We start from the raw sequence: 23,523 nt of genomic DNA, 5'->3' as shown, positions 1-23,523 counted from the left end.
AAATAATTTGGTTAGTAATCTCCTTGTTTGGTGTGTTAATTATTTAAATACCTTTGTTAATTATCCATTAATTTTAAGATGGGGGCGTGACCAATAGCTTAGGAAGTTTATTTTAGTTATTGAATGTACTAAGTATGAATGGAAACCATAATCGGATTATTAGTGGTGTCGTGTTGGTGCTTGGGCTGTTTTGGTTAAAGCAAACTGTGGGAAAATTCTGTTTTGGCATTACGTATATGTTAAATGTGATTATGAGTATATACTCCAAAGGATGAATACGATAAGGTAGATGTGTTGTGAATTATAAAATGAGTTATCGCTCGGCGTGTCGTTGCTTCGCTGCTATGGTTGCCGAGAGGAAACTGTTTTGGGGAGGGGACTGTTTAATATGATTCGTTGGGTTATATGTGTTATTGGTATTGCTGTGGATAATTTGGGTTGTTGTCGTATTGGGTAGAACTAAGGAAAATAAGGGAAGTGCTGCCGAATTTTCGTTAGATTATTAGCTAGCTTACAAGAAAGTAAAGCGCGACATTTATCTAATTGCGGCACGATTGTTGCTTGTTATGGATTAATAGCTTGAGTAGTAAATATTGGACGTGCGGACCGATTATATGGTATGTAACGCTGTCCCTTCTTTCTTTGTTTGGCATGACTTTTAAAAATAAGCGAATAATGGACAGGTTTGATACTTACCTCTAGAGCGTCTAGGTGACGTATATTCTTGCTTCCACAATTATTCCTCTATATATCGGCTATGTCTAAGGCTATGATGATCTCTCATATCTATGGTAGTGCTTCTTAGAGTCATTGAGATTTTACGTTTCCATATCGTATTAAATGTTCATAATCTTGATAAAACATTAATCTTTGGTAATAGTCCTTGCTGGTTCACGTCGATTGTTCTATTGAGTTATAAGAAATGATTTTAATTGCATATGGTTGGTCATAATATTCTGCTCGTGCATAGAGTCATTAATCATTTCACCGAGTCCCGGGCCGGGTAATGTTCGTGCGGAGTTTCTTGCATATGTCACCGAATTCCTCACTAGAGGGCCGGGTATTTATATTATATATATGATTGGTGATGAGGATGGTCATGATGATGATGATGATGGAGATGACGTGATGATTATTTTGCCGAGCCACTTACTAGGGAAGCTGGGCACCTTATATGTTTAATATATGCATGATTTTCACTTAAAAGAGTATATGTGTAGTGATATTTTGTTTCGACTTGCCATATTGGTATCTTGTCATCTTTACCTTATGCTTTACATACTCAGTACATTGTCCTTACTGACCCCCCTTTCCTCGGGGGGCTGCGTTTCATGCCCGCAGGTGTAGACGCACAGTTCGGTGATCCTCCCGCATGGATTAGTTGATTGTAGAGGAAAGATAGTTCGATTTCAATTTCTAGGGGAACCGATTATAGAGTGGAAGGAAAGTACAGTATCGCCGAAAGGTAAGTTCATTTCATACCTCAAGGCCGGGAAGATGGTTAGAAAATGCTATATTTACCATCTGATTCGGGTGCATAACATACAGGCAGAGGCACCGAATCTTCAATCAGTCCCGGTAGTTAATGAATTTCCCAATGTATTCCCCGAGGAACTTCTAGGCCTTCCTCCAAAATGGGAGATAGAGTTTACTATACATGTACTGCCAGATACCCAGTCTATATCTATACCTCATTATAGAATGGCACCTGCTGAGTTGAAAGAATTGAAAGAGCAATTGAGGGATTTTCTAGAAAAGGGCTTCATCAGGCCTAGTACGTCACTTTGGGGAGCACCGGTACTGTTTGTGAGGAAGAAGGATGGGTCGCTGCAGATGTGCATTGATTATAGGCAGCTGAACAAAGTAACAATAAAGAACAGGTATCCCCTCCCAAGGATTGACGATCTATTTGACCAGTTGCAGGGTGCAAAGTGTTTTTCAAAGATAGACTTGCGGTCAGGTTATCATCAGGTGCGGGTAAGGGAGGAAGATATTCTAAAGACGACATTCCGGACCCGATATGGGCATTATGAGTTTAGAGTGTTGTCTTTTGCCCTGACTAATGCTCCAACGGTGTTCATGGATTTAATCAATCGAGTATTTAAACCATTCCTTGATATGTTTGTTATTGTATTTATAGACGATATTCTGGTCTATTCACGTTCAGAAGAGGAGCATGCAGACCATTTAAGGACGGTACTTAGGGTGCTTCAGCACCATAAGTTTCTGCTAATTTTTCTAAGTGCGAGTTCTGGTTGACTTCAGTGGCATTCTTGGGGCATATTATTGGAGCTGATGGTATTCGGGTAGACACGCAGAAGATTGAGGCGGTAAAGACTTCGCCCAGACCTATGACACATACTGAGGTACGCAGCTTTCTGGGGTTAGCAGGATATTACAGGAGATTTGTAGAAAAGTTTGCCTCAATTTCAGCGCCTTTGACAAGGCTAACTCAAAAGGCAGCCAAGTTCCAGTGGACTGATGCTTGTGAGCGAAGCTTCCAGCTATTGAAAGACAAATTGACTACAGCTCCAGTTCTAACTCTTCCGGAGGGACCAGACGGCTATGATATTTATTGTGATGTTTCGGGTGTTGGGCTAGGATGTGTATTGATGTAGCATGGCAATGTAATAGCCTATACCTCCCGACAACTTAGGAAGCATGAAAAGAACTATCCTACTCACGATCTGGAGTTAGCGGTCGTGGTTCATGCCTTGACGATATGGAGACATTATTTATATGGTGTCCACAAGACATCTAAACAAATCATAAGAGTCTCCAATATATCTTTAAATAAAAGGAGCTGAACTTACGACAGAGGCGGTGGTTAGAGTTGCTAAAGGATTATGATGTTGATATTTTATATCATCCAGGGAAAGCGAATGTTGTAGCAGATGCTCTTAGCCGTAAGTCCATGGGTAGTTTGACAGATGTACAACCAGAAAGGAGGGATATGGTTCGGGAGATTCAGCGACTATCCAGCCTTGGAGTCCGTCTAGCTAATTCAGAAGATAGTGGAGTTTCTAGTCGACAGGTGTTTGAGTCCTCAATCATAGATGAGGTAAAGAGACACCAATAAAGGAACCCTATTCTGGCACAATATAGAGATGCAGCTCTTCAAAAGGAAAAGACCCCATTTAAGGTTACACCTGACAGAGTATTACGATATGAAGGCAGATTGTGTGTACCCGATATTGCGGGGCTACGACGGCAGGTTATGGGAGAGGCACACTGTGCCCGTTATTCTATTCACCCTGGGTCAACGAAAATGTATCATAACCTCAGATACTTATATTGGTGGGATGGCATGAAAAAGGACATAGCGGAGTTTGTTGCTCAATACCCGAACTGTCAACAAGTCAACATCGAACATCAAAAACCTGGTTGATTATTACAGGAGATAGAGATCCCGACTAGGAAATGGGAGATGATTAATATGGACTTCATTACAGGCTTACCTTGCACTCAACGGAAGTATGACTCTATATGGGTTATTGTAGATAGGCTGACGAAATCGGCCCATTTTCTTCCAGTCAGGACTACTTATTTGGCTGAAGATTATGCGAGGTTATATGTCAGGGAGATAGTGAGACTTCACGGGGTTCCCACGTTCATTATATTAGACAGAGGAGCTCAATTTACAGCCAACTTTTGGAGATCGTTTCAGAAGGGATTGGGGATACAGGTGAACCTTAGCACAAAATTTCACCCTCAGACTGATGGGCAGGCTAAGCGTACTATTCAGACACTAGAAGATATGTTGCGGGCCTGTATTATTGACTTCAAAGGTAGTTGGGATGACCACTTGCCACTCATTGAGTTTGCCTATAACAATAGCTACCATTATAGTATCCAGATGGCACCGTACGAGGCCTTATATGGGAGGAAGTGCAGATCACCTATTGGTTGGTTTGATGTTGGCGAGACTAAGTTAATAGGCCCGAATGTGATTCAGCAAGATGTTGACAAGGTGAAGCTTATTCAAGAAAGATTATTAGCAGCCCAGAGTCGACAGAAGTCATATGCAGATAATCGGCGTCGAGATTTGGAGTTTTAGATTGGTGATTGGGTATTCCTGAAGGTATCACCTATGAGGGGTGTGATGAGATTCGGCAGGTTGGGGAAGCTCAGTCCGAGATACATTGGGCCTTATCAGATTGTTCGTAGGATAGGCAAGGTTGCCTATGAGTTGGATCTACCATCTGATTTGGAGGCGGTACATCCAGTCTTCCATGTATCGATGCTACATAAATGTATTGGTGATCCTTCTAGAGTATTCCCCGTAGATGATGTTCAGGTAACAGAGGAGTTGTCATATGAGGAGAAATCCGTAGCTATACTTGATCGCCAGTTAGAAGGTTACGTATTAAGGATGTGGCTTCCGTCAAAGTGTTGTGGCAAAATAACAATAGGGAGGAAATGACTTGGGAAGCACAAGACGAAATGAAGAATAAGTATCCTTACTTGTTCCCCGTACCTGCATGTAATTCAATTCCTAGCTTGACTATATTGATAGATAATGAGATTAGTAGCTGTGAGGCATGTGTAAGTTACGGAATGTAGGTTGATAGGTATAACTTTTAAAGAGACCTCGCTGGAATTGGTTTTTTTGTAAGACGCTAACTTAACATTCCAGGACGAATGTTCCTAAGGGGGGAAGGATGTTATGCCTCGTATATTTTTTATACATAGTGCACATCATGATCTAGTAGACGTAAGTCCGGGGAATGAGATTTTATTTTAAGTTCCAAGTGATTAAAGAAATATTAGGAAAGGATGTTAATTCCAAATGTGATATTAAGTATGATTTGGCTAATGTAAGTGCCATTAACTTTATGTGAGGGATTAATTAGTGGCTGATTAGGATTAATTTAATCCAGTGGGCCCCACCACTCATAATTGGTGGCTGATTAATATTTAATCCAGTGGGCCCCACGAATCAAGGCAAAAATTAAAAATATTAGATTAGGAGCTGGCCTTAGTGGACAGGTGTAGAGGGGGGCTGCCTCCACTTGATTCTATTAAATGAGGTGGAGAAATCCACTCTATGCTAAATAAAGTGGTGAAATGCATTGCTGCATATCATCTTCTTCTTAACCACTTGTTTTATGCAGCCATGGAAATGGAGAGACCAACCCTGCAACTCTTGGTCAGCAGCTGTAAATAATTTGGTTAGTAATCTCCTTGTTTGGTGTGTTAATTATTTAAATACCTTTGTTAATTATCCATTAATTTTTAGAAGGGGGCGTGACCAGTAGCTTAGGAAGTTTATTTTAGTTATTGAATGTACTAAGTAAAAACTGAAACTATAATCGGATTATTAGTGGTGTCGTGTTGGTGCTTGGGCTGTTTTGATTAAAGCAAACTGCGGGAAAATTCTGTTTTGGCATTATGTATATGTTAAATGTGATTATGAGTATATACACCAAAGGATGAATACGATAAGGTAGAGTTGTTGCAAATTATAAAACGAGTTATCACTCGGTGTGTCGTTGCTTCGCTGCTATGGTTGCCGAGACGAAACTGTTTTGGCGAGGGGGCTGTTTAGTATGATTTGTTGGGTTATATGTGTTATTGGTATTGCTGTGGATAATTTTTGTTGTTGTCGTATTGGGATGAAGTAAGGAAAATACGGGAAGTGCTGCCGAATTTTCGTTAGATTGTTAGCTAGCTTACAAGAAAGTAAAGCACGACGTTTATCTAATTGCGGCACGATTGTTGCTTGTTATAGATTAATAGCTTGAGCAGTAAATATTGGACGTGCGGCCCGATTATATGGTATGTAACGCTGTCCCTTCTTTCTTTGTTTTGCATGACTTTTAAAAGTAAGCGAATAATGGACAGGTTTGATACTTACCTCTAGACCGTCTAGGTGACGTATATTCTTGCTTCCACAATTATTCCTCTATATATCGGCTATGTCTAAGGCTATGATGATCTCTCATATCTATGGTAGTGCTTCTTAGAGTCATTGAGATTTTACGTTTCCATATCGTATTAAATGTTCATAATATTGATAAAACATTAATTTTTGGTAATACTCCTTGCTGGTTCACGTCGATTGTTCTATTGAGTTATAAGAAATGATTTTAATTGCATATGGTTGCTCATAATATTCTGCTCGTGCATAGAGTCATTAATTATTTCACCGAGTCCCAGGCCGGGTAATGTTCGTGCGGAGTTTCTTGCATATATCATCGAGTTCCTCACTAGAGGGCCGGGTATGTATATTATATATATGATTGGTGATGAGGATGGTCATGATGATGATGATGACGGAAATGACGTGATGGTTATTTTGTCGAGCCCGTTACTAGGGAAGCTGGGCACCTTATATGTTAAATATATGCATGATTTTCACTTAAAAGAGTATATGTGTAGTGATATTTTGTTTCGACTTGCCATATTGGTAACCTGTCATCTTTACCTTATGCTTTACATACTCAGTACATTGTCCGCACTGACCCCCCTTTCCTCGGGGGGCTGCGTTTCATGCCCGCAGGTGTAGACGCACAGTTCGGTGATCCTCCCGCCTAGGATATCTACTCTGCTGATTGGGAGAGCTCCACTGTTCCGGAGTCCCGTCGAGTTTCACTACTGTACTCTTAGAGGTTTGTGGACATTATGTGGGTAGTATATATATGTTTTGGATAATGGTCTGGACATGGTTTGTTTGGGATGTCCGCTTGTACAGGGGCAGCCTTGTCAGTTGCGTACATCATTGTGTATTGTGTAGTGGCAGCCTTGTCGGCTCACGTATGTTATTATGCTTTGAATAGTGGCATCCTTGTCGTCTCGCGTATGCTGTTATGGTTGAATGGTTATGACTCCTTATGAGACAGGTCCTCTTTATATATATATATGACGTTGGGGTTGGCTTGATTTGACTAAATTCCATTTTGTCTTAGTTTCAGTTGGTTATACTTAGCAGGTTTGTATGTGGGTTTCCAAAAAGGGCACTAGTCACGGCCCACCGGGCTGTGTCATGACATTAAAGTTCCCCTAAATCATTGGAACAAAAACTAGCCCTTTTGGACCATCCTAGGTCAAGTACTAGGATGTTCTTGAGTTGTACTAGGTTAGTGTATGAATTTCAGTTTAATCACTTTAATTTAATTAAGTAAATGGATAATTTAATTAACTAAGTGACCTAGTGTAATTACTAAAGTACTCTTAAGTCGTTATAACCATAACTAATCCTTTGAACAATCCTAGGTTGGGAACTAGGTTGTTTTTTTCTTGTTTTAACCAAAATCATCATATTGCTTTGTTGATTTCGGGTTTTCCCATTTAAATTAATTAATTAAGTTTCTTAATTAATTAATTAAGTATCCTAGGGTAATTACTAAAGTGCCCTTAAGTTGTTTGGATCGTAACTAACTCTTTGGATCATCCTAGGTTACGTACAAGGTTGTCCCTTTCTTGTCTTAACCGAAATCTGAAAATTTCCTTTTTTATTTTCGATTTTTGCCCTTTTAAATTAATTAATTAATTTGTTAAATTAATCAATTATATAAACTAGGGAAATTACTAAACTACACCTAAGTTTTTAGGAACATAACTAACCTTTTGGACCATCCTTAGTTAGGTACTAGGTTGTCTCTTTAACTAGCACTAAGTTAGTGTCAACCCGGTTTTGGTCCTAGGTTGTCGTGTGCACTAATGGGTCCAATTTGGTTATTCCTGGGTTATTTAGTTATTTAGGGAAGTAGGTTAGAATCTTTATTTTGTAGGGAGGTTAGGCCACACATGGAGTAGTCCCTTGTGCACGTTCCCCCCCCCTAACTACCCTAATCAAATTCGGTTAGGTTAGTCCTCTCATTTGGTAGCTTCTTTACATGTCTTGCACATGTGCTTGCACATGGGTTTGTTGCACTTTCCTAACTAACTATTATTTATGATTCATTTGGGAATGTTTACTTATTGTTCCAAGGATCCTCACTATGTCCTTGGGCACTTCTAAATCTACATGATCATTTTAAATAGTTATGTGCTATGGTTCTAGGCTTGACAATTGGATGCCTAGTACCTAATGGATTGTGTTGTGAATCAAAACAATTTATAATTTTAGCATAGGGTCTTCGTTGCAGGTACAATTCTAAACAAGCTTGGATCATGTTATGCGTACTTGGGTGAATATAGAAATTGGCTAACACCCCTTAGCCAATTTTATATACAATGCCCAATATTTTTCAATATTGGATATTTGGATGCCTATGTACCCCAAATAAGCATTCGTAAAGACCTATTGGTTGTTCACTAGGCATGTAATTTGCTGGAATGTTACAAACACGTCCACCACCAGCCCTTCAAGACCTTCCTTGAGTCTAGGTTTCAATTTGGTTTTGAGAGAGTCTTTCTTGAGAGGGTTTTGAATTTATGAAAATGAAGTCAAATATTAGGTCTTAGTGTTTGAATCCTCTTAATATAACTAAAATACCGTAAAATCTTCTTCCATGTTTCATAAAAGTCTTGGGGTGAATTTACCAAACACCCCAAGCCTTGGCAGAAAATTACAACTTTTACAGGTGCAGCCTATGGCCCCTCGCACATGGGTCATTGCCTAATCGATGCCCCTTAGACGGGCTCCGTCGATTGGGTCTGAGAATCTAACTTTTGCAAGCTTATCTATCCTTGGTGGGCAAATTGATGCCGATGTAGGGGAGTCGTTGGTTGACCAACGGTCTGTCCCTTGTGGCAGTCATTGGTCACTGCTTGGAAGCATCCTGCCTAATGGATGGGTTCCTCTTCTAGGACCCCTTGTGGGTCCTACATGGGGTCGTACCCAGACGTTAAACCCCTATACACAATCGTATATGTCTTAGGAATATCCCACATCAATTTTCATTAAAAAAACAAGTAAAAATCACTAAAACACATGAAGACACACTAGCACTTTCTAAGCACACCTTCCGAACGTCATGGACGTTCTTGGCCGTTTGACCTCAAAAAGTCACCAAATGTAAAACACATCCTAAATACATAATTATAAGACCTTTTAACACAAAAAAAAACTTATGAAACATTCAAAAAGATCTAGTTCACCTTAGTTCGTTTTAGGGTATTACATGCACCTTTAAGCATAGACCACACATCACATACTAGCATAGGAGACAAGATAACTTCAACACTTGCATTCAAGACTCCTAACATTGGCTAGTATCATACATTCATATAGAGTACATAGGTAAGGGTTCATTTACTTATATCACATCATCAATGGAAGCACCTATACCTAACCTTAACATAGTCATTCACATGCTTATAACATTATCAACACAACCTAGATCATACCTAGAATGAAATACTAGGCATAATCTTCACATTGGGTGATCATCAGCATCACTCATTCAAAATATAATTTGCCTTCAAGGCCATGATCACATCACATATACATTAACATTAAAGTAAACACTGCCACCCTAAGTGGACCATACCACACAATGCCATGCAAGGCCAATCATCTAGCAAGTTTATAGAGAAGTAGAGAGAATAAGGCCTATTAACAATTCGTCCAAGATTTGATCATCATTTATCAATTATCATAATTTAACATAAATACATTTATAATACAGTAGCTAAATTTACCATTACATAAATAAAATCATGCTTCATTTACTATAGAATCGAGATCACATTGAATTCATATATTAGCAATCTATAGAAAGTTGAAGAACATAGCTAAATTTACCATTACATAAATAATCATGCTTAATTTATTAATGCTTACAAAATCTTCAATACTTGATCCACATGTATCAATTTCACACAATTCACCATCAATTAGCATATTATGCAGTATCTATAAGCAATTCAACATGCTAGTTTCATAATTCAATCAACCTAGAGTCAAGATCACAATGCCATAATATAGACTAATTTGAGAATTGGAAGGAACATAGGTTCATCATGAAAACGGATTGAAATTAAATTTAGAATCAGTACATAGGCATCAATGCATCATAAGCATGATTTTAAAAACGTTTTGAGAAAGAATTCATGGCTAGATTGAAATATAGAAGGTTTGATCATAGAATTCTCACTGATATATTGGAAGGAACTCCTTAGAAGAAAGGCTGACGAAGAATGAAGGACCACCATACCTCATTGTAGGAGATAACCAATAAATATTCTTGAAGAAACCATGGGAATAGTAGCTCCAAGTTGTTCTTGAGCTTCATCTCCAATGGAGGTTTCTAGATTGGTTTTTTTGCAGAGGGAAATCTAATATTGAATAATGAATTGGGTATGGGGTTTTGATATTAATAACCAACTTAATATAAAAAAAATACCTAAATTAACTTCCTAAGTTCAGGTTAGAATGTGGGGTGAATTTTTCATTAACTCCTTAATTGAAAATTGCACCTGGCAGCATGTTGCTTGCTGTATCGACGCCCACCATCGATGGCTAGTTGACCCATTGATGTGCCGTACTGGCAACCATAGTTTGGGTCCATGGCTTGTTATTTGGGGGATTTAAATTAAAGTATATGTGTGTTATGCCCTCACCCCCATTGACGGGGCATAGGTGCATTGACGAGGCTTCATTTATAGGTGTAGGTCGACACTGCCAAGGGAGTTTCTAGGCAGTCTTTTGGTCCTCCTCTAGGGCTTTTGTAGGTCCCGTGAGGATTATATCCTAGACGTGTCCAACGTATATACATTCGTTAACTTTTTAGGGACCTTACATATGAGTTTCCACCAAAACAAACACGTAAAACATGCCAAGACACACAAAGACACACATGCACGTCTCAAGGCTAACATTCAAACGTCATCGAATGTCCTTGGACGTTTGACCTCCAAATAACTTCAAATTAAACATGCATATTGTCAAACACTTATTTATAATATTTTAAACCTTTTTATACACATGTTAGTCTCTAAGTACCTTAATTCATTTTGAGGGTCCTTATATGGGGGTTACTTGCAATTGAGATCAAGGTCTATAGCAAAGGTAATTTTACATGTTGACATTTTCTATGTAACATTCCAAAAGTTCAAGACCTTAGATAGAGACTAACATGATTATATAAGGTTAGTAACACTTTCATAAGGTCAAAAATAATGTTAATAAACCATTTAGAATGTTTTGGAGTGAAGACCTCAAAAAACTTCCAAGACACTGGGAAGCTAGTCTAATTATATTAACTAGTGAAATGTCCTTAGGTTTCGAGTAGTTTTAGATGTGTTGCATGAGGTATAAAAATTGTAAAGTGACTTTAAATAGGTAAAATAATATATATAAGGATGAATCGTCCAGGTACACTCCCAAGGGTCGCCCTAAGGGTCCACGAAAGGACACCAAACTTTGCTTGGCAAGCTGCCAAAGCAGCAGCAAAATAACTTGAAGAAGAAGAAGACAAATTTCTGTAGTATTTCACATGAATTTATTCGATTAATTTATATTAAGGTATGGTTTATTCACTCTTGCAATTCATTTCCTCAAGAAGTCATTTAAAAGATGATTTCTAAAACACCTAATTCCAAGGGTGTATGACCCAAAAATGTGATAGCGTATCTAGAGACTAACATGTTTTTATTAAGTTTATAAATTCCTAAAATGACTTATAATATGGCTTAGAGTTAGTAAGTAAAGTTTAAAGTGATTTGGAATTCGAACGTCAAGAGACGACCAAAACATTCGACGACTAGTCACCTATGTGTCTCACGGGTCCATGCGTGTTATATACTTTGTGTAATGAGATTATTAAGTGTTATAATGATGTTTAAAGATGTTATATGGAGTTTTGAGAATTTTAAAGGTCAAATGACCAAGAACGTCCAAGCAGTTCGAAAGATAGCCCTTATGACGCTCAACATGTGTCTTGATGGGGCCTGTCCTCTTTGAACGACTTGCAGGCGTTGATTTCTAGTTAAGATCATATGGTAGGTATATAAATTATTAAGGTTTGTATTTACGTGTGAAATGTATGGGTATGACTTCTAAAGGGCCCCGCAGACGGCCCTACAAAAATGACCCAGGGCTGGTTGAGATATTGCCTTGGCAGTGTCAATCGACGGACCAAACGATGTCTAGTTTGTAAAAAACGGCCCGCAGGTGAGTCCTCATTTATTGGTACTTATATATTTCAGGTATCAAGCAAAAATTTGGACAAGGACCAAACGGCGGAAGCCAATGCACGACTTGTCGACTGACAAATGGCATGTAGATGGCTCCGTCGATGGGGGCTTGTAAGTTACTGTCAGCGTCTATTTTAATTAAGGGGTGAATAGGAAATTCAACCCACGTCCTAAACTTATTCTAATAGTATTATTTAGCTACTTTTGGGTGAATATAAGTGATTATAAACGTGATGAACTCCACTCCAATACAACTCACACAAATCGAACTTTTCCCTCCAAAATATTCTCTCTAGTAACCACCATTATTGGTGACGCTCAAGAACAACTAGGATATTGAACTTCCATGGATTAATCATCAAGTTGTATAGATTTTAATGTAGAGAAATTTATGGTGATCCTTCATCGCTAGTTGTCCTTCCATCTAGAGAGTTAATCTCTAAGTTTTCAAAGAGAAAAATCTAATCAAGTTCTTCTTCTTCGTCCTAGCCATGGGTTCTTTCTTCGATTGATTTAAAAAGAATAATATGAATATATTTAGAATTATCTACTTATTTGTACGTGATTTTCAATCCTATTGCATGAGGAACCCATGCATCTTTCACAAAATCGATTTTAGCCTATGTAGGACTTTATGATCTTGATCTTATGCATGTCAATTTGTGATTCAATTATGTCAATATACTTATCTATACTGTATATTATGTATATTAATTGTGAATCATTGATTAATTACCCATGTGAATTAATGCATGAAGGTTTGAACATGCCCTAGCCTAGTCTTCATTATGATCATTGTAATGTGGGTCCTCGATTGATTAAAAAGTGAATTTCAGTTATGTTGTTGTTCTTCTAGATGTTGTTTTAGGCTAATACCATGGTTTAATTGTGGATATAAATATCGTACGATCAATGTAAAGAAGGCTTGGTTTGAATTGATCTAGGTTCTTCTAGTCTATAGAGTGGTAACTTGTGATCTTGATGTTAGGTTAATTGTTATATGAATTGATCATTTTTAATGTCTATAGCTGCTGCCTAGAACATAATATGAGGATGAATTATATGTAATGAATCCAATATTGGTCAATTCATGGTAGTTTGAATAGGATTAACCTATATAAACTTACCTTCCATGAACTCCTAATATGAAGCATGCTTGTGTTGACCAAAATGGAAATTGTAGTAGTGCCTCATATAGACTATGATGTCATTACCTACTTCCTAGCATGTACTTTATTGGTAAAATATGATTGATGATTAAAACTATTGTAAAAGTAATAAGATGGCCTATTGTCTCTACTCTACATTGAATTGATAGTTTAATGCCTTCAATAGTAGCTTGATCTTGAAGTGTTTTAAGTATGATTTCGATTTAACTAAGTCTATGATTAGCTACTGCCTTGGATTGATATTATTGATTAAATAAGATCTATAATTCATGCAAGTGAATTTCGTTGATGATCTATGTCCTTCTACACTCTAGCATGTTAATGCTATGTTGTAATAGTTGTAGCATGGCCTTGTAGTAGCTTATCTAAAAATTTATGTATGATTATGGTACCTTAATCTACTGCCCTATACTTGATTAATTGATAAAAGAATAGCAATGGTCAATGATGACAAAAGGCAGAAGGATTGGTAACAACTCCTCTACTCTTCTTCTTTTCTATTTCTTTATAGTAATGTTGATGAAGCCTTGTATGACATTGTGTGGTATGGTTCGCTTATTATGGTGGTGTTTACTTAATTGTGAATCTTTATATATGTTGAACATGTCCATGAAGGCAAATCGATGAATATATTAACATGTACCTATGATGATACTATGTGAAGCTTATGCCTACTTTCCTATTCTAGTTATGATTTCGGTTATATGGCTATTATGTAAGCATGTGTATATCCATGTTAGGGTAAAGTATAGGTGCTACCATTGATGAGTTAAAAATGGTTAAAAATCTCTTACCTATGTACCCCCATGTGAAAGCATTAATAGCACAAGTTAGGGTCTTAAGTGTAATATGAAGTTGGCTTGTCTCCTATGCTATTTTCTGTTCTGTGGTTTATGCTTGAAAGAGTATTATGGTCTAAGAGGGTGGCTGCTTTAATATGTTGTTGATAGACATTATGTGATCATGTTAACCAATGTACACACACACTCACTTTACATGCATAGTACAAGTAGTATAGGTTAGGTGTTTAACTGAAAGGTAGTTCTTATATTTAATAGTGTATAGTACTATGCATGTTAATATGATTCTTACGAAGGCATTATATGTGTTTACTTTGCTAGGATGACTTGATAGGTGTACTAGTACTGGCAAGGGTATGGGAATTTGCCTATGCATTGCACATGTGTACCTTGATATGATACTTCTAGTTTTGGTTTCTATATGTATGAATATGTATGTTTGAACCTGTGTGTCTTAATGTGTTATGTTAAAGGTTTTCTCACATATATGTATACACAAACACATGTATTAAGACCTAGTAAAGAGAGGGGCCTTAAATGGTGTATTCATGTGTACCCTAAACTAGATGATGCTTTACATATGTTATGTTCATGTGAAGGGATTCTTCTAGATGATTTAGGTTGATGAACTTCAATCTATGACCTATGATTTAAGCATATAAGGGGATTACTCTCCCAAACCTATATTTTATAAAGTAAAAATATAATAAAGGTTTTCAATGAACGGAACTTAGCTTAGCACCGAGTGAACTTGAATATGAGTGTGTGTCCCATACTATGGTAAGAAGGTAGGTCACCATAAATCTCATGAGGTGGTTAACCAAAATGCCTCAATTGGCATAAATAGGTTTTCCATAAGTGAAAAACTACAATGCCTAATCTTGGCATAAAGAGGATTTTCACATGTACCTCCAAGTTCCATAACTATGTTTCTACCATAGGATATTAGCTAGTGGATCCACCTAGAAAGCTATGTCACATTTTATTCTACTTTGGCCGGTAGACCACATCTTTTCGGTGTGGGGTTCTATTACACCGGATTTATGTTTAACATCAATGGTCTATGTCGGTTAAGTCTATAATTTCCCTAAAGTAAAATGGAGAAAGGAAGTAAATGAATAGTACCCTAACAAGAATGACTTAAGGGAGGTTACTTATGATAGGTGGAAGTAGTGAACCCATCTAGACATTGCACAAGTAGCTCCTTATGAATTTCTAGGAAGATGTTCTAATGCATGTTACTATGTAGTGTTCTTTATGCATGGCACTGTCATAGTATTTGACTACTTGTTATTAAGATGTGCATGATATGAGTCTTTATGTGTGATATTGATCTTGTTGACTATATGAAGGTCTTGACTTAACTATGTCTATGTTGTACTATACTTCTATGATGGTATGTGTTGCCTTGTATAGATTGTATGTATGTTTTCTTGTAGCCTTAAGGTGATGCATTGTACCAAGTATCACTTGAGGGTTACTTGGGAAGGTTAATGAAAAAAGAAAAGAAAATAGTTCACTGTTAAAGAAATTGAGCTCACTGTAAAGTGATTCAAATTTGTAATCAATTCGATAAGTTATACTATGAAGTTTTTGGGCTTTGAATATTCTTATATGAAGAATGTGAATGATATAAATTCTACTCTTTAAAGGTTTTATAAAGATTTACTCAAAAGGCATGAAGTATGATTTCAAGAAAATGTCCCTTTTAAATGCATGTTTTTGCATGGTTGCCATACTTAGTGCATTCTTGTACTAATCCCATTCTTCTTTTTTTTTACACAAAGTGTAAGTTATGGATGGCTAAAGTGATGTAAGTATGATTGAGGAGCTTGATATGTGTTTCCCAATCTCAAGGAAAGGAATCCTTAAGTCCAAGGATTTCCTATGTTCTGGTTCACTGTAAAGTCTTAAATATGGTACTTATGTTTATGTCTTAAGGGTCGTGCCCCTAATGTTCTTCAAATTTGTTGAGTCTAAGATGGCAAACAGACTTAGGGTCTAACAATGTATTATGAATTATGTTTTTATACGTATAAGAAGTAAAGTTTCTAGCATATGAGGTGCTATGAAAAGATTTAAATTTTCCGCTAAATTTACTTTGTCGATGCGATGAATGATAACTATGGGCTTTTATAAGACCTCCGAGAGGTTATGTACACCATGTTACTTCTAGGGGGTGATCCCCTGTTGTGACAAACATGGTAAAAGAGCATGAAGTTTTAAAAGTCTTTTAGTGTCCAAGAAGTCTCATATTTCTACACCTAGTAGAGTCTTATATCATTGGTGGTGAGTCGCAACACATCAATTGGTACGAGAGGCTATAAGAAGATAGAAATAAACTCTATAAGATCTCCCTCTTATGTTTTCTTGTCCGGTGGTCTTTTAGATATAATAGTTTGGATGAGAATGTTCTCTATGCTTGAGGCAGAAAAGGTGAGTTTAAATGCTTATCTTGGTTTTATTTTTTTAATGAGTATGTCTGGAGGTGAATTTTGGTATGTTTTGAACATGTGACGCCAATTATGGCTATATATGAAGTTTATGTTAAATAACATGTTATATTGAGGAATGTATGTCAGGATATAGTTAAAGCGTGTTAGATGTTATTATGGTAGAATGAGTTTCTTTTGGGAATAATGTCTTACGCTATGGTTTTACATGATGGTAGACTTATGTTATGATTTGAGCTTGAAATACTTAGTGACTACCTATAGAAGCCTGCTACCCTAAGATTATGTACTTAATGGTGTTCAATGTTTCCTTTTGTATACATCTGGTCCTTGATAAGTTTCCTAGTATGGATTGGAGTCATTTTTATAGACTTGATCCTAGGTGTCATGATAGTATGCTTGTCATGGTAAAGTTTTGTACATCATATTGTCATAATTTTCCTGTCAATTGCCTAAATGTTGCATTTTTGGAATTTGGAAGCATGTTCACTATAATGATAGGCAATTTAATGCAACATTTTGTAAAAATCAACTAAATTGTTCTCTGATTAGATGTTGTAAAAATGTGTATAGAATTGATTTATATAAACATGATAGTGAATGTAATAACGAGAATTGCTATTTGGAATGAAAAATGAGAGTTTTATGGCATGACGAGTCATAGATTTGGTTCTAACTTTTTATTGGGTTGTGAGTCCCTATATGTTGTGGAATTTGTGTTTCCGTAGAGGTTAGGGTAGTATTCTTGTCTTGGTAGGATGTTGATGTGGGCTTTATTGACCTAGAAATTACCTTACTTTAATGTTGAAAGAAAAGAAAGAGTCCTTAAGACTAAGTCTCCTATATTGTTTCCACTAATGATGTATGACCTTGGTTTCTATTGTATTGTATGAAAACCTTATGTAGTTGAATGAGATGGACCTAACTTGATAATTGGAGATAAATGTCCTTGGAGATTAAGTTTAGAATACTTTGGTGTTCCTTGTTGACTTATTGTAAATTCTTTCTAAAGTTGTAATCATTTTTAAGTGATGAAAACAGAGGTTGTTTAGTTAAGATCCTCTTAAGGTGTGGTTAAGTTGATCTTAATTGGGTCTACCCTAAGTAGGGGATGGCGATGGAGTAGTAAGGTTGTGTTGAAAAGAAAGAGTCCTTAAGACTAAGTCTCCTTTATTGTTTCCACTAATGATGTATGACCTTGGTGTCTATTGTATTATATGAAAACCTTATGTAGTTGAATGAGATGGACCTAACTTGATAATTGGAGATAAATGTCCTTGTAGATTAAGTTTAGAATACTTTGGTGTTCCTTGTTGACTTATTGTAAATTCCTTCTAAAGTTGTAATCATTTTTAAGTGATGAAAACAGAGTTTGTTTAGTTAAGATCCTCTTAAGGTGTGGTTAAGTTGATCTTAATTTGGTCTACCCACAGTAGGGGATGGCGATGGAGTTGATCACCTATTCCTGGAATTGAAAATTCTGCTCTGCGTCGTGGAACTAACACGAGGTGTTCTATCTCAAAAGACTTCTTCAAAACCTAAAATAGGCCTCCACATTGCGGACCCAGCTTCAAAATCTTGATTTTTAGTCTTTTATCATGTTTAGCTATCTAGCATCATTCCTAAACAACATGAGATCCTTCTAAACACATACATATCTTAATCTTTGAATCCATTATTCAATTAAAGGATCATTAAGAATCAAGTTAATATCAGTTAAGAGAGAAGTCAAGAGCAGTTAAGGTCAATGTCAAAGAGACGTCAAGAGTTAAGTCAAGATAAGTTCTCAAAAGTTTTCAAAAGTGTTTCACAAACGTTATAACTTTTTCTTAAGACTTTTGTTTCAAAGTTAAGCAAAGAGTTCAGATTTGAAGTTCTTTTCTTCAAAGAAGTATATGGTGACTATGTATTCCCAAAGAGATCTAAAAAATTTTCACAAAATAATAATGGAAATAGAGATTTCCGAAGAGCCTTCGAGATAGTTTTTCAGAGAAGAGTAATCACTATATATATAAAGCAAGAGAGGATTTCGAAGATAGCCTTTGAGCTATGCTTTTGTTCACTAAAATAAAATCATAGAAGAAATATGCTTTTTAACATAAGATCTAGAATATTTTGGGAGTAGCATTGAGAACCGATATGGGGGAGAGTTCAAATAACTCCCAGCCAATATGGGTAGAAAAGAGTCATACTTTTTAGATAAACCCTTTTCAAGTGTACTAGTGGATCCATTTGTCACGTCCCAACCCAAAGGGCCGTGACTAGTGCCCGTTTTGGACACCCACGTACAAACATGCTTAGCATAACCAACTGAAACTAAGACAATATGGAATTTTATCAAATCAAGACAACCCCAACGTCATATATAAAGAGGACCTGTCTCATAAGGAGTTATAACCATACAACCTTAACAACATACGCGAGCCTACAAGGCCGCCACTATCCAAAGCATAATAACATACGTAAGCCGACAAGGCTGCTACTACACAATACACAATGATGTACACAGCCGACAAGGCTGCCCTTGTACAAGCGGACATCCCAAACAAACCATGTCAAGACCATTATCCAAAACATATATATACAACCCACATTGTGTCCACAGACCTCTAAGAGTACAGCAGTGAAACTCGACGGGCGCCATACCCATAGACGAGCATAAGTCTACACAAAAAGTTATGTACCAAAACGACTGGGCTCCGGAACAGTGGAGCTTTCCCAATAAGCAGAGTAAATATCCTAGGAGGGAGGATCACCGAACTATGCGTCTACACCTGCGGGCATGAAACGCAGCCCCCCTTCCCCCGAGTAAAGGGGGGTCAGTACGGACAATGTACTGAGTATGTAAAGCATAAGGTAAAGATGACAGGATACCATATGGCAAGTCGAAATAAAATATCGCTACACATGTATCCTTTTAAGTGAAAATCATGCATATCTTTAACATATAAGGTGCCCAGCTTCCCTAGTAAAGGGCTCGACAAAATAATCATCACATCATCTCCGTCATCATCATCATCATCATAAACATCCTCATCACCAATCATATATATAATATACATACCCGGCCCTCTAGTGAGGAACTCGGTGACATATGCAAGAAACTCCGCACGAACATTACCCGGCCCGGGACTCGGTGAAATGATAAATGACTCTATGCACGAGCAGAATATTATGAGCAACCATATGAAATTAAAATAATTTCTTATAACTCAATAGAACAATCAACGTGAACCAGCAAGGAGTATTACAAAAGATTATTTCACGACCCAACCCAATGGGCCGTGACTAGTGCCCGTTTTGGACACCCATATACAAACCTGCTAAGTATAACCAACTGAAACTACGACAATATGGAATTTAATCAAATCAAGCCAACCCCAACGTCATATATATATATATAAGAGGATTTTTCTCATAAAGAATCATAACCATTCAACCATAACAGCATACGCGAGCTGACAAGGCTGCCACTATTCCAAGCATAATAACATACGTAAGCCGACAAGGCTGCCACTACACAATACACAATGATGTACGCAGCCGAAAAGGCTGCCCCTGTACAAGCGGACATCCCAAACAATCCATGTCCACACCATTATCCAAAACATATATATACAACCCACATAATGTCCACAGACCTCTAAGAGTACATCAGTGAAACTCGACGGGACAGGGCCCCGCCATACCCATAGACGAGCAAAAGTCTACACAAAAGTTATGTACCAAAACGACTGGGCTCCGGAACAGTGGAGCTCTCCCAATCAGCAGAGTAGATATCCTAGGCGGGAGGATCACCGAACTGTGCGTCTACACCTGCTGGCATGAAACGCAGCCCCCCGAGGAAAGGGGGGTCAGTACCGACAATGTACTGAGTATGTAAAGCATAAGGTAAAGATGACAGGATACCAATATGGCAAGTCAAAACAAAATATCGCTACACATGCACCTTTTTAAGTGATAACCATGCATATCTTTAACATATAAGGTGCCCAGCTTCCCTAGTAAGGGACTCGGCAAAATAATCATCACGTCATCTCCGTCATCATCATCATCATAACAATCCTCATCACCAACCATATATATAATATACATACCCGGCCCTCTATTGAGGAACTCGGTGACATATGCAAGAAACTCCGCACGAACATTATTCGGCCCGGGACTCAGTGAAATGAGAAATGACTCTATGCACGAGCAGAATATTATGAGAAACCATATGCAATTAAAATCAATTCTTATAACTCAATAGAACAATCAACGTGAACCAGCAAGGAGTGTTACCAAAGATTAATGTTTTATCAAGATTATGAACCTTTAATACAATATGGAAATTTAAAATCACAATGATTCTAAGAAGCACTACCATAGATATTAGAGATCATCATAGCCTTAGACATAGCCGATATATAGAGGAATAATTGTGGAAGCAAGAATATACGTCACCTAGACGCTCTAGAGGTAAGTATCAAACTTGTCCGTTATTCGCTTATTTTAAAAAGTCATGCCAAACAAAGAAAGAAGGGACAGCGTCACATACCGTATAATCGAGCCGCACGTTCAATATTTACTGCTCGAGCTATTAATCTATAACAAGCAACAATTGTGCCGCAATTAGATAAACATATAGCTTTACTTTCTTGTAAGCTAGCTAATAATCTAACGAAAATTCGGCATCACTTCCCCTAGTTTCCTTACTTCGTCCCAATCCGACAACAACCCAAATTATCCACAGCAATACCAATAACACATAAAACCCAACGAATCATATTAAACAGCCCCCTCCCCAAAACAGTTCCGTCTCAGCAACCATAGAAGCGAAGCAACAACACACCGAGCGATAACTCGTTTCATAATTCGCAACACATCTACCTTATCGTATTCATCCTTTGGACTATATACTCATAATCACATTCAACATATACCTAATGCCAAAATAGAATTTTCCTGCAGTTTGCTTTAATCAAAACAACCCAAGCACCAACACAACACCACTAATAATCCGATTATGGTTTCCGTTCAAAGCTAGCACATTCAATAACTAAAACAAACTTCCTAAGCTACTGGTCACGCCCCGTTCTTAAAATTAATGGATAATTAACAAAGGTATTTTAAAGAACTGACACACCAAACAAGGAGATTACTAACCAAATTATTTACAGCTGCTGGCCAAGAGTTGCAGGGTTGGTTTCTCCATTTCAATGGCTGCCTAAGACAAGTGGTGAAGAAGAAGATGATATGCAGCAATGCATTTCACCAATTTATTTAGCATGGAGTGGATTTCTCCACCTCATTTAATAGTATGAAGTGGAGGCAGCCCCCCTCTACACCTGTCCACTAAGGCCAGCTCACAATTGATCCCTTTATAATTTTTGCCTTGAGTGGTGGGGCCCACTGGATTAAATTAATTCTAGTCAGCCACCAATTATGAGTGGTGGGGCCTATTTGATTAAATCAATCCAAATTAGCCTTTAATTAATCCCTCACTTAAAGTTAATGACACTTACATTAGCCAACTCATATTTAATATCACATTTGGAAATAACATCCTTGCCTTATATTTCTTTAATCACTTGGAACTTAAAATAAAATCTCATTCCCGGGACTTACGTCTACTAGATCACGATGCACACTACGTATATAAAAAAACGAGGCATAACATCCTTCCCCCCTTAGGAACATTCGTCCTCGAATGTTAAGTTAGCGTCTTGCAAAAACATATTCCAGCGAGGTCTCTCTAAAAGTTATACCTATCAACCAGCATTCCGTAACTTACAGATGCCTCACAGCTACATAATCTCATTATTTATCAATATAGTCAAGCTAGGAATTGAATTACCTACAGGTACGGGGAACAAGTAAGGATACTTATTCTTCATTTCGTCTTCTGCTTTCCAAGTCATCTCATCCCTATTGTTATTTTGCCACAACACTTTGACGGAAACCACATCCTTAGTACGTAACCTTCTAACCTGACGATCAAGTATAGCCACGGGTTTCTCCTCATATGACAACTCCTCTGTTAACTGAATATCATCTACGGGGAATATTCTAGAAGGATCACCAATACATTTATGTAGCATCAATACATGGAAGACTGGATGTACCGCCTCCAAATCAGATGGTAGATCTAACTCATAGGCAACCTTTCCTATCCTACGGACTGAGCTTCCCCTTCCTGCCAAATCTCATCACACCCCTCATGGGTGATACCTTCAGGAATACCTAGTCATTAATCTGAAACTCCAAATCTCGACGCCGATTATCTGCATATGACTTCTGTCGACTCTGGGCTGCTAATAATCTTTCTTGAATAAGCTTCACCTTGTCAACACCTTGCTGAATCATATCCGAGCCTAATAACTTAGTCTTGCTAACATCAAACCAACCAATAGGTGATCTGAACTTCCTCCCATATAAGGCCTCGTACAGTGCCATCTGGATACTAGAATGGTAGCTATTATTATAGGCAAACTCAATGAGCGGCAAGTGGTCATCCCAGCTACCTTTGAAGTCAATAATACAGGACCGCAACATATCTTCTAGTGTCTGAATAGTACGCTCAGCCTGCCCATCAGTTTGAGGGTGAAAAGCTGTGCTAAGGTTTACCCGTGTCCCCAATCCCTTCTGAAACGATCTCCAAAAGTTGGCTATAAATTGAGCTCCTCTGTCTGATATAATGGACGTGGGAACCCCATGAAGTCTCACTATCTCCCTGACATATAACCTCGCATAATCTTCAGCCGAATAAGTAGTCCTGACTGGAAGAAAATTGGCCGATTTCGTCAGCCTATCTACAATAACCCATATAGAGTCATACTTCCGTTGAGTCAGAGGTAAGCCTGTAATGAAGTCCATATTAATCATCTCCCATTTTCAAGTCGGGATCTCTATCTCATGTAATAATCCACCAGACTTTTGATGTTCGATCTTGACTTATTGACAATTTGGGTACTAAGCAACAAACTCCGCTATGTCCTTTTTCATGCCATCCCACCAATATAAGCATCTGAGGTC

The sequence above is a fragment of the Solanum lycopersicum genome, chromosome 7 (genome assembly GCF_036512215.1).
Source record: "Solanum lycopersicum chromosome 7, SLM_r2.1".
In the NCBI taxonomy this organism is placed as follows: Eukaryota; Viridiplantae; Streptophyta; class Magnoliopsida; order Solanales; family Solanaceae; genus Solanum; species Solanum lycopersicum.
Note: the sequence above shows the minus strand (reverse complement) of the source record.